At 40.2% G+C, this 12,397-nt stretch overlaps 1 pseudogene; it reads left to right on the plus strand.

The window, feature by feature from the left end:
* The first annotated feature begins 10,394 nt into the window (after positions 1 to 10,394).
* On the plus strand, positions 10,395 to 12,006 carry LOC115730764 (annotated as a pseudogene).
* The last annotated feature ends 391 nt before the right edge of the window (positions 12,007 to 12,397 follow it).

The raw sequence follows: 12,397 nt of genomic DNA on the forward strand, positions 1-12,397 counted from the left end.
AAATTACTCGTAAGTAAGAGTAAGACTATGCCATTGCTCAGTTTTTTGCCTACCCACTGATGATCCATTCCATTTTAGCACTCCATGGCCTGAATAATGGTAAATAGAAGAGGAGCGCGTTATCATCCAATGTAATTGGAGAGGAGAGCGTATACAGGGAAGTATTAAATGAGGAAGGAGAAGCTTTACCTAAGTTGCTTTCTTAGTACTTCAAAGTGTGAATTATTTTGGTCATTGGATGTTGATCGGCACGTGGTGGTCTAATTATTGCTCTAGCAATATGCCACGATAGGTGGCTATTTCATGACATGTCATGTCAAACCACCCTTTTAAGCTAGGGTGTATTTGGTTTAACTTTTCCAATGGGTTTGTGACCTCCAAAGCCTCGTTGGACAATTTTGGAGTATTTGGCAAGTCTTTTCCATAGGCATTTGGCCAAATGTTAACCTTGGAAATGTTGAAAGCCCAATTCTGATAGAGACTAGCATTGAACTTTCAGCATTTTCTAAATGCTGAAGGCCTCATTACGAATACTAGTCAGTTACTTATTTTGCCCTCAAAACCTTACTAAATATCCATTTTTACCCATTTTTGAAAATGAAACCCTAGATTGTTGATGTTCATCTTCTTCTTCTTTAGGGTGGTCGTCGAAAGGTCGACGACCCCGGATCTGGTCGGCGAAGTTGCGTGACGCTTGGTGTTGCGTGACCTTGTGACGGCTGTCGGCACCGGATCTTGCTCATCCGTGGTTGGAGCCCTCTAGAGAGTTTTTATTTTTATTTTTTTAAAAAGTACATTAAAACCAAAGCCCTTTGTAATCTTTTTTATGCCAAACACTATTTTAACTTAAAGTTGCTTTACAATGGATGTTTTACCAAATATAATTTGTATTTTTTCTAAAATCTCTTAAACTAAAAGTACTTGTATTTTTTGAGACTCATTTTCAAAGTCGAACCAAACGCGTAAATGGCTCCACAGTTTCCCCTCGATTGGGATAGCCTTAGGTGAAAAAAGAAGAAGAATGGGATAGCTTTTAATTAGAGGTCTTTTCAGTGTACTCTTGCCGGATTGACCCGACTCTACTCGTTACCCACGTAGTGTCCCCTTTCATTCCCGTCGAGAAGCAGACATGATCAACAGCCCGTACAAGCTTGGCGTACCTTGTAAGACATCGAGAAGGGAATCTAAGTCAAGTCATCAGGGAAGAAACTGGGATCAATTAAAGCAGTTGGGACTTTTCTTGTGTGCGCAGGCCTAGGAAAAGTCCTTCGGCAGTGGGTGCTCCTGACTTCCACATCCAACTAACTTCATTTGCAGGATATCCGAGGAACTCTCCGTGGAGTGTGCACTTATATTTTATACGAAATTATGGAGCAACTTGGAATTCACGAATTTTCGATAATGTTGTCCCTGTATGTAGTAAAACTACATTGCCGTGAATCGATCAATGAAAACAAAGCTATCCTGAAACGCAAAACGAATGTCAGATGCCAAATGACCCAAAAGTCGGGAAAAAAAAGGAAGACAAAAAGAAAAGGGTCGCGTTTTTTCGTTCGTTGTTTGGCTTAGACTAGAGTGGGCCATTTGGGCCCGTGGGCCCGGAACCGGCCCGGAACCGGCCCGTTGACCAGGCCCACGGTTCCCGAAACGTGGGAACCGGCCCCGAACCGGCGGTTCCGGGCCGGTTCGGAACAGCCCAAAAATTAAAAAAAAAAAAAAAAAATGAGCCCTGGGGCAGAGAGCCGTTGGGCTCTCTGCCCCCGGGCCCCCCCCTCCCCCCTCCCCTCCCCTCCCCTCCCTCCCTTTGGGCCGTTGCACAAAGCAACGGCCAAATTTGGCCGTTGCTTTACATTTAAAAAAATTAAAAATTAAAAATGATTCTTGCCTATAAATGCATATGCTTCCCCTTTCATTTTTGTCACAAATTCTCTGAACAATCTCTCGAATTCTCTCTGAAATCCTCTCAAATCGCTCAAATTCTCCCAATTCTCTCAATCCCGACTCAATTCTCTCAATCGGATTTCCGATCAATTCTCTCAAAAATGGCAAGTGGAAGCGGAAATGCCGACAAGGGCAAGATGGCTATGGGAGATTCCGAGTATCCCATTCATGAATACGATCCTCGTGAGTATGCAAGTTGGGAAGACGACGACGATAATATCAACTATGTCCCGATTCCGAACGTCGAGCACATCCCAACACAAGAAAGTCTTCATCCTCCCACCGGTGTCGAAGAAACGTCAACGGCAAATGAGCCGGAACGGAAGGGCCGAGATAATACATCGGACTTGTGGCTACACTTCGACAAGGTACGTGATGAAGTCGAAGGTAAGTATAATGTAAAATGTAAATATTGTTCGCAAACATATAAATTCACGAAAGGAGACGGCTACGGAACATTCCGTCGGCATTTGACGAAAAAACATCCAACGCAAGCGGGGATCGACAATACGCAACAACAAATTTCCGGGTACGCCACTTCTAAGCCTCATCCTTTATTTCGTTTCACTGAAGCACTTTATAAACAAACATTAGGTGAATATGTTGCCCTTGATCATGCTCCGTTTAATCTTGGTGAAAATTTTAATATGAAATATTTGATAAATCTTGCGTTGGTTCCACAAGCCCCAACTATTCTAAAAAATACTCTTAAACGCGAAGTTTTTCATCTTTATAAAAAAGGAAAAAAATCTTTAGGAAAATTTTTTGCGGAATTCAATGGACGTGTCCATATAGGTAGCGATATTTGGAGTGATCCTTGGCAAATTCATTCTTATATGGGTGTCACGTGTCATTGGATAGATGACAATTGGATGATTCAAAAAAGACTTATTGCATTCCGAGTTTTTGATGAAAGCCATTCGGCTTATAATATTTATAGAATAATTAGGCAAGTTTTAGAAGAATATAATTTAATAAATAAAGTATTTTCAATTGGTTTTGATAATGCCGCCGCAAATACCGCTTCTATTCCCGAATTAGAAAATATTTGCAAACCCACTTTTGACGGACAATTTTTTCACATTAGATGTGTTTGTCATGTTTTAAATTTATGTGTACAAAATGGTTTACGAACTCTTGACACTTCTCTCGCCCCAATAAAAAGTGCAATTAAATTTTTATGGAGTCGTCCCCAATGTATGAAATCATGGGGAAAATTTTGTAAACAAAATGGGAGAAGGGCAAGAAGATTTCCAAAAGATATTCCGACTCGTTGGAATTCTACGTACGAGTTGCTTCGGCAAACTTTTGAATATAAAGATTTATTATGTATGTTTATTTCACAAAATATTCCCGAAATTACTTTACTTCCTCAACATTGGGACGTTCGCAAGAAAATTTTAGATATTTTGAAAATTTTTAATGATGCTACTAAGACTTTATCTGGTATTTATTATCCTACAACGCATTTATTTTTAATAGAGTGTGTTAATATTAGTAGTGTTTTTAGTGAATATGAAAAAGATACCGAATTAGGTCAAACTATTTTAGTAATGCGAGAAAAATGGTTGCATTATTATTTGCAAATTCCTCTTGTCTATTTAGTTGGTATTGTTTTTGATCCACGTATTAAATTAGATGGTTTACAAGATTATTTGAATGTGTATTATCATGATTGTTTACATTTGGATGATTCAATAGATATTTCAAATATATTAGGACATGTTAAAGAATCTATAGTAGCATTATATGGAGAATTTTGTAGTAGATATGGTTTAAGTGATTACGGATCTTTACAATCTACTTGCCTCACGTAGCGAAGGTGGTAGTTCACTTAGTAGAGGGTATAATATGCTTAAGAATAGGCAAAAAAAACAAAAAGGGGCAACGGGTAATATTTCTGAATTAGAAAAATATTTAACCACTCAATTTGAGTTTCGTGATGCGAGAACATAGTACTGATTTCGAAATCCCGAAGTGGTGGAAGAGTCACCAAATCGAGTATCCAGTTCTCGCCCTCATCGCTCGTCAAATATTAGCAACCCCTTCTTCAACGGTTGCGGTTGAACAAGCATTTAGTTACGGAGGATTAATTTTGGACTCTCGCCGTTCAAGATTAAGCCCGGACTCTGTGGAAGCTCAAGCTTGTGTCGGCGATTGGACGAGGGCGAAATATCGACACCAAGAGTTAGATCGTGAACACGAATTTTTTAGCGATGATGTTGGAGATACCACCGCCACGGGTAGCGATGATTGACGATGAGGTAAGTTGGGGTACTCAAAGGTAAAAAGAACTACATGGGCTTTGATTCTTCTATCCCCAAGAAGATATGTAGGCCGCTTAATGATAATTCATTAAGTTCAAGCCCATTCCTTCTTTTTTTTTTTTCCATATTTTATTACAATGTACAATTTAATTGTATTTTATAATTTATAATTTATTATATTTATTTTATTATTTATTATTTTAAAAATTATTATTAAAAAGGAATCGGAATGAACCGGCGGTTCCGAACCGGAACCGCCGGTTCCGAAGCGGAACCGGAACCGGCCCGGAACCGGCGGTTCCTGAACCGGAACCGGCGGTTCCACCGAACCGGCCGTGACTAGCTTAGACACTCCCTATCTTTTGTGTTTTGAAGATACTAACCCTTGCTTGAGCCACCACTTCAATTGTAGCCCTCACTTCTTTTGTTTTGTGTTTTTCTTTTTATTTTCTTGTGGGTCCCACTTTCCTTTTTCTTCTAACTTCTCTGTTCTCTCTCCTGCAGGCAATTCTCTTATCAGTCCCACATTCAACACAATTCTTTTGCAATTCAAGACTTTGTATTGCTTCTGAGAATTTCAATTTTACAATCCCATGAACTCCCACATGCTTGCATTCATATTAGTAAAGATTGAATGCACAAAGACAAAAGTAAACATCCAATGATAACTCCAACAAATCCCATAAAAAGACCCTTCTCAATGTCGTCACCGGCCCCTACCTCAAGCTGTCAAGTTCTCGAGACGAACATCCAATCGTTGTATCGTGACTATCGTCAGCCTATGGCAACTTCTTGGGCCAAAACAGTCCTCATGCCACACACGGGACAACCAGCAGATAGCGAAGGCGACGGGGCCGAGCACATCCTTGGACTCCAAAGGGACGATTTGAGGGGCTACAAATTGATCCGGTTGTGCTGCGAAATGCATCGATCTAGCAACATGGGTGGCAATGGAACAGTGGGGCGCAAATGGACCGCAGCTTGTCATTGATGAACGCAAACAAGTTAATGCTCTTGAGGAGCGAAGCTGGAGACTTAGACCACACGCAGTGGCTGTGGAAAGAAGACTAGGAGGATGCGTGTGATAATGGAATGAGCATGGAAGATTTCATGGACAAATCTTGGACGCTTCTCACTAGGAATTGTTAGGTTTTCCTAATGTGGGCTTATATTAATTGAGATTGTAATTTACCGTTTTACGAGATTAATTCACCATTTACGAGGTTGGTCTAGTAAAGTAAGATGTAAAGATTCTTAACCAGTCTAATATGGGTCGGGCATTGTGTGGGCCGAGTTGAGCCCCGACTCGTGATGAGAGAGGCATGGCTGAAAACTTTATAAATAGTGCTCTAATTCTTCATCTAGTCCTATCGAACTTATAACAAACTCACATAAGGAACGTATACAGATTGGCGTCGTTGAGGGGCTAGCTCATTAAATGAGGGAAGCAGAAGTTAATAAAGGAGAAGCACTTTTCAACCAAAACAAAAGGAGAAGGCCTGGCTTTGGATCGTCGCTATTCCGTATTAAGAAATACATATCTCAAATTAGGTGCACAAATTCGTTTAAACCATTATTATATTTCTAGATTCTAGCTATGCTGATCCCGAGATGCCGTTCTAAAGTTTTTACTGACTTACAGGATGATCAAGGTTCCATCAGCTGTTCTTACCCCTTACATGTTAAGATGCTTAATTGAAACTCTTTCACATGAACTCAAATTCATAAAAAAACGAGACGAGAACAGGGACATCAAAAGCATGGAAAGAAAGAATTGTCTCTGACAGAGAAGTAAGAAGAAAATAGAAGGTAGGACCCGCACAGAAAGAAAAAGAAGAAACAAAACATATAAGAAAAAAAAAAAGTGAGAGAAGTGGTGGGCCACACAAGAGTTAGTATGGTAAAAAAAAAATTAAAAAAGAGTGTCTCAACTAAAAGATGAGTGAAAAAAGCTCTAACCTAAAGAAAAAGATGAACAGGCCAAAACAAAGCTCTCAATATTTGCTTGAAATTATACATGTGATGAAAGTGATCGCACTTCGAATAATCACGTCGTGTCCATGCGGCTTTAACTTTTCTCCTTGGACGGTATTAGGGGATGTACTGTGTATTATACTAGTCCGTTTCAATCGGTTTACGTCTTTGAGAGAAGATAATCTTACCTAACACGCGTAAAAGTCAAGATAATCTGTTTGACATGGTCACGTCCACATCTCGTATTTACACTCCTCACATGGCCCACCCACTCCAAGGAAAATGGAGTCGATGGTTAAGTCCCCCATTGAACGTCGAGTGCCGGTCCCCTCCATATTTGCAGAATTTGTGCGGTCTTCTTCAATGCCGTGTTTCGCTGCATGGAAGACTCTCCTCTAGAATCACCATCTCACTTCCAGTGGGACGTGGCCGACTCACAAGGAAAGTGGAAGTTCTCGCTTGGTTGATTTACTGTTGGGATAAACTTGAGAATATGATAAAGTTAAATAAGTAGAAATAGATCCTTAATACTTTGATGCGTGATGACGATCGTTGTCCTTAAGATATTATTTGCCCCCCACTATTGTAGTTATCGGGTTTAGAACAAATATATGTCCAGGATATGCACCAAAGCCGTAGAGAAAAAAAGTTCAGCAATTACTCAATCTCTCTCTTAAAAATTTCATCTTGAATATGTTGTCAAAGTTGTGTGTGTGAAAAGAGAAGAGGAAGAGAGTTATATGTGTGTGCTTGCGCGCGCAGTTGCGAACAGTTATGATCATTATCAATAACGTATGATATGGTCTCCATTTAAAGATATCAAATCAATGCAACTCTTGAGAATAGGTATGTTATCCTTAACCATCACCACTCTTTATATTTAAATTAACTTCCTTTCACAATTGCCAATAACCTCTTTTTGGTGACGAAGAGTCGCCTGTTTTTTAATTCAAAAGTCACATCCTATCTTAATCAAGAGTCACCTCTTTATGATAACAAACTATTTCAATACTTACATCCTAAGTCCTGGCTCAACGAAAGACTAATAAGTCTTTCCAAATAAATGGCCACACATTAAACATACGATGTGTACTGCACATGAGGACTGAAAATGTAAAGGACAAAATAACGGCCGTAACAAAATGAGAATTCATGAAAGTAATTGTGTTAATATTGAAAGATTAGGGATAAACGAGTATTACCTCCCAAAATTTACGAGAGTTATGTGTAATTTCTCCCTAAAACCAAATTTGGAATTTTCTCCCATTCACCAGGAAGAAGTGATTGTTGACTTGGTTGTTTATTGCCTCGACGGTCCACCAATTTCTTCTATAAATACGTTGGTTGTAATTGGTAGATTTCAGCAATTACGCAGCTAGAAGCGAGGAAAAGTCCACCCCGAGCAACTTAAACAACCTGTCATGGCCTCATCACGAAAACAACCCTCAATGTTGTTCCTCACTTGTGTTCTTCTCATGCTCATACAAGAATTGCCTCGTCTTAATCTCGAAGCTCTCCTCCACTGCCCCTTGCTAGGGAAAAATATCGAAAAAGTCCTAAACTTTTCACATTTTTGTCAGTTCAATCCTAAATCATTTAAGTTTGCAGATTCAGTTTTAAACATTTTCACCTTTTGCCAATTCAGTCATATTGGCTGAAAATCACTAACATGGACGCCGGCCGTCATACATATCACCACTGGCACTAACCTAGATAATTTTAAATAATATTTCAATAATTTTATGAAAAAATTTGATATTTCTTTATTTTTCTTCCCTTTTTTTTCTTTTCTAGGTTAGAGGCCGGCGACCCCAGGCGGAGCCAGGACTAAGGCCGGGCTTGCCCAGCGATGGCTGTTCAGTTTAGCCCGCAATCTGTGGAGAGAAGAATTACTTGACATGTCACTTTTGTGCTTGAGACACAGTTTGTTTGGTCGAAGTGCTTGAGACAGAGTTAGTGTGTAATAAAATAAGAAAAAAGAGAGCTTCGTACTCTACTTAAATTAAGAAAAATGCAGGCCAATCACCTGCAACTTTTTGAAACACAAGGCCTCGGTAACTTTTATATCTCACATGCATAGCGTTGTCCAGGGAATTGCCACGGAAAATATAACGGAGGGACAGACCGTATCAAAATCAAAATTCAAAAGATAATTGACTTGGCTGTTGACTTGATGGTCCCGATTTCTTCTACAAATACGTTGGTTGTACTTGATGGTCCCGATTTCTTCTATAAATACGTTGGTCGTAATTGGTCCATTTGAACACATATGCGCCCAGCAAAGAAGAAAACTCACCCAAAAATAACCTAAACCTGTCATGGCCTGCACGAAAGAACAAGTCTCAATTTTGTTCCTCGCTTATGTCCTTCTCATGCTCCCGCAAGAAATGTCTGTTCTTGCTTCAACGCGAAGCTCTTCTAAAATGGAAGTGGAGGCACTCCTAAAATGGAAGTCTAACCTAGATGAGGAGAGCCGCTCTATTTTGTCCTCGTGGAATCAAAGCAACCCTTGTTCATGGCAAGGAATCGTTTGTGATCCTCTTGGGAGTGTCGCCAGCTTGAACCTTTTGAACTCTACCATACACGGTACGCTTCATCATCTCAATTTCTCCCATTTACCCAACTTGGTCAATCTTCAGTTTGGCAACAACCAACTCCACGGGAACATCCCTCCGAGCATTGGTGATCTTTCCAAGCTCTCTCATCTTAACTTTTCTCAAAATAACCTTTCGGGAAACATTCCAACTCAACTTGGATGGTTGCGAACTTTACAAGTTCTAGAGCTTCAGGGTAATAATTTCAGGGGTCAGGTTCCTTCTTTCATTGGAAACATGAGCAGCTTGTGGATGATAGATCTTAGCATGAACCTACTCACTGGGATCCTTCCTAAGGAAATAGGAATGTTGGGGTCTCTCAATTTCCTTGATTTTTCAAACAATTATCTTAATGGACCTATCCCTACTACTCTAGGAAATTTGAGTACTTTGGAATTTCTTTACCTCTATGGCAACCAATTTTCTGGCCCCATACCTTCAGAAGTTGGAGGAATTAGATCCCTCAGACATTTGCTACTGCAATCCAATAATTTAACAGGTCATATCCCATCATCCATAGGCAACTTGACCAAGCTATATGACCTTCTCCTTTTCCATAACTCATTGTCGGGTCCTATCCCGTCCTCTATAGGTAACATGGGCAATCTACATGTTCTTGCCCTTTGCTACAATGAGTTGTCAGCCTCAATTCCGAAAGAGATTGGAAAACTAAGACTCCTCCATGAACTAGATCTTTTTATGAGTAACCTGGAGGGCTTTCTTCCCACAGAGATGAATAATCTCACATCGCTCACACAGCTACGTCTATCTAATAACGACTTTGTTGGCCAACTGCCACAAGAAATATGCACTAGCCAAGCTCTTGTAAATTTTAGTGCATCAAACAATCACTTCACTGGACCCATCCCAAGAAGCCTGAAAAATTGTTCAAGTTTGTATAGAGTTAGGCTCCAACACAATTCGCTCAAGGGAGATATAACAGATGCTCTTGGTGTGTACCCCTACTTGAATTACCTTGAGTTGAGTAACAACGAACTTTACGGTGAGCTACCACCGACATTGGGTCTATGTAGAAATTTGACGAGCTTGATGATCTCCAACAATAAAATCTCTGGTGCCATACCACCTCATCTTGGAAACCTGACGCAATTGCGAAGACTTGACCTTTCTTCAAATGGTATTGTTGGGGAAATTCCTAAAGAACTAGGAAAATTGAAATTGCTGCTAGAGCTTTCGTTGGACTGCAACCTTCTTGCAGGCCAGATCCCTCAGGAACTTGGAGCATTGTCCAGTCTGCAGAAACTCAACATTGCAGCAAACAACTTGAGTGGCTCAATTCCTACCCAACTTGGGGAGGACTCCAACCTTCTATTCTTAAATTTTAGCATGAATATTCTAGAAAGGAGTATTCCCATTGAGATCAGGAATCTTCAATCTCTTCAACATCTCGATCTGAGTCAGAATTTGCTTACGGGAGAAATACCTGGACAACTTGGGAGATTGCATGTATTAGAAATACTCAATCTCTCACACAATCAGCTATCAGGTTCAATTGTGTCGACCTTTGATGGCATGACAAGCTTGACATCCATCGACATATCATACAATGAGTTAGAGGGTCCTTTGCCAAACATTCCCGCCTTTCATAATGCAACAATTGGAGTTGTGAGAGGGAACAAAGGCTTGTGTGGAATTGTTGCTGGTCTCAGCCCCTGTATGGCAACAACGTCGAAAGGCAGAAACAAAAATGAAAAGTTGCTGCTAGTTTTGATCCCTACTTTGGGTTGCCTACTATCTTTGCTTCTTGTTGTGGGAGCTTCAACTATTGAACGCCGAAGAGTGAGGAAAACAGGGGCTAGTTCAATTGATGGAGGCAATGAAAACCCATGGGCAATATGGAGCTTTGACGGAAGAATGGCTTATGAGAGCATTATTGAAGCCACGGAGGAGTTTGATGCCAAATATTGCATCGGTATGGGAGGATATGGGAGTGTCTACAAGGCCCAGTTGCAAACAGGTGAGACTATTGCAGTGAAGAAATTTAAGGAAGCAGTGGACGTACAAATTGCTAGTCGAAAAGCATTTGAAAGGGAGATTTATGCTCTGACCGAAACTCGGCATCGGAATATCATTAAGCTCTATGGCTTTTGCTCGAGTTCTCGACATTCATTTTTGGTGTACGAGTTCTTGGAATCTGGCAGCTTGAAGGATGTACTGAATAATGAAGAGAGGATGGCAACATTTGATTGGAATAAGAGAGTGAATGTTGTTAAAGGTGTGGCTTATGCTTTGTCCTACATGCACCATGAACGCTCTCCTCCTATAATTCATTGAGACATATCGAGCAAGAATATTTTACTAGATGAAGAATACGAAGCTCGGATCTCCGATTTTGGCACGGCTAAGGTTCTACAACCTTATTCATCCAATTGGACTTCCTTTGCAGGCACCTTTGGATATGCAGCTCCAGGTAAGTTGGCTACTTCAAAATTTCACCCCACTTCATTTTATTGATAGGAAAATGATCATAAAAGATCCTCATCCTTACCTACCTTCCATATATCTTCTCAATACCTAACACCAAGTCAAAACCTATTCATGCGATTTGAAGGCTCGATTAAAGATCAATTGGGTGAGATGTAGGCCACCACTTGAAATGGTTAAACTTTTTCCTAAAGTAACGGAATATTTTATATCCAATTGGAATCTAAAGTATGCGTTTATTTATACTTCATTCTCTATGTTTGATTTACTCAAAATCAGTTTAGATTTACAAAGCGTAGACATTGTAATAAAGCCAGAAAAATTTTGCTCTTCTCTTCATGTAGAACTCGCATACACAATGGAAGTGAATGAGAAATGCGATGTTTATAGTTTCGGAGTAGTGACTTTGGAAGTACTCATGGGAGGACATCCAGGCGATCTCATATCTTCTCTCGCGTCCTCATGTTCATCATCATCTAGCAATTCAACAGCTTCTTGGCCACTAAAAGAAGTTTTAGATCAAAGAATTCCATACCCGGACGATGATATGCGAGGGGAAGTGGTTTTGGCGACAAAGATGGCATTTTCATGCTTAAGTCCCAAACCAGAGCATCGTCCAAGCATGCAACAAGTTTCTCGGGCGATATCAGCACGTAGCTCGACCATGTTAAGCACATCAGAGGACATCAAATTGGAAGACCTAGTTGATCGTACATGCTTCACTTATTGAGATATTTCGGTCTTTCTACTGCAGCCTGTGTAGCAAACTGTCTCCTCTACTTTATTTATCTTAGCTAATTCCATTGTCTATTTCTGTAATGGCTCATTAGTTACTTGAAAGCACTTGGGATTTACTGTCGTGTGCAATTCCAACCCGGACGAGATGGCCTACAGGCTACAGCCGCGACGTCCAATCCTTGAGAATGGCTTAAAAGATAAGAAGATCATGATATTTCTTGTAGCTATTACGTTTACTTGTTACAATTTGGCTTGTCATGGAGAATGGTGCACACTGACGGCAGAAAATGCGATAAGCTTAAACGAGCACAATTGGTGTAATCTGGCAGCTAGTTTTGTGAAGCTTCGTCCAATTATTTTAGTTGGATGCGCGCCAACATCATAAATTAAGGAGAAATGAAATGCAGATCAAAGTATGATTTGTTTAGATCAAACTAT

The sequence above is a fragment of the Rhodamnia argentea genome, chromosome 2, assembly GCF_020921035.1.
Source record: "Rhodamnia argentea isolate NSW1041297 chromosome 2, ASM2092103v1, whole genome shotgun sequence".
Lineage (NCBI taxonomy): Eukaryota > Viridiplantae > Streptophyta > Magnoliopsida > Myrtales > Myrtaceae > Rhodamnia > Rhodamnia argentea.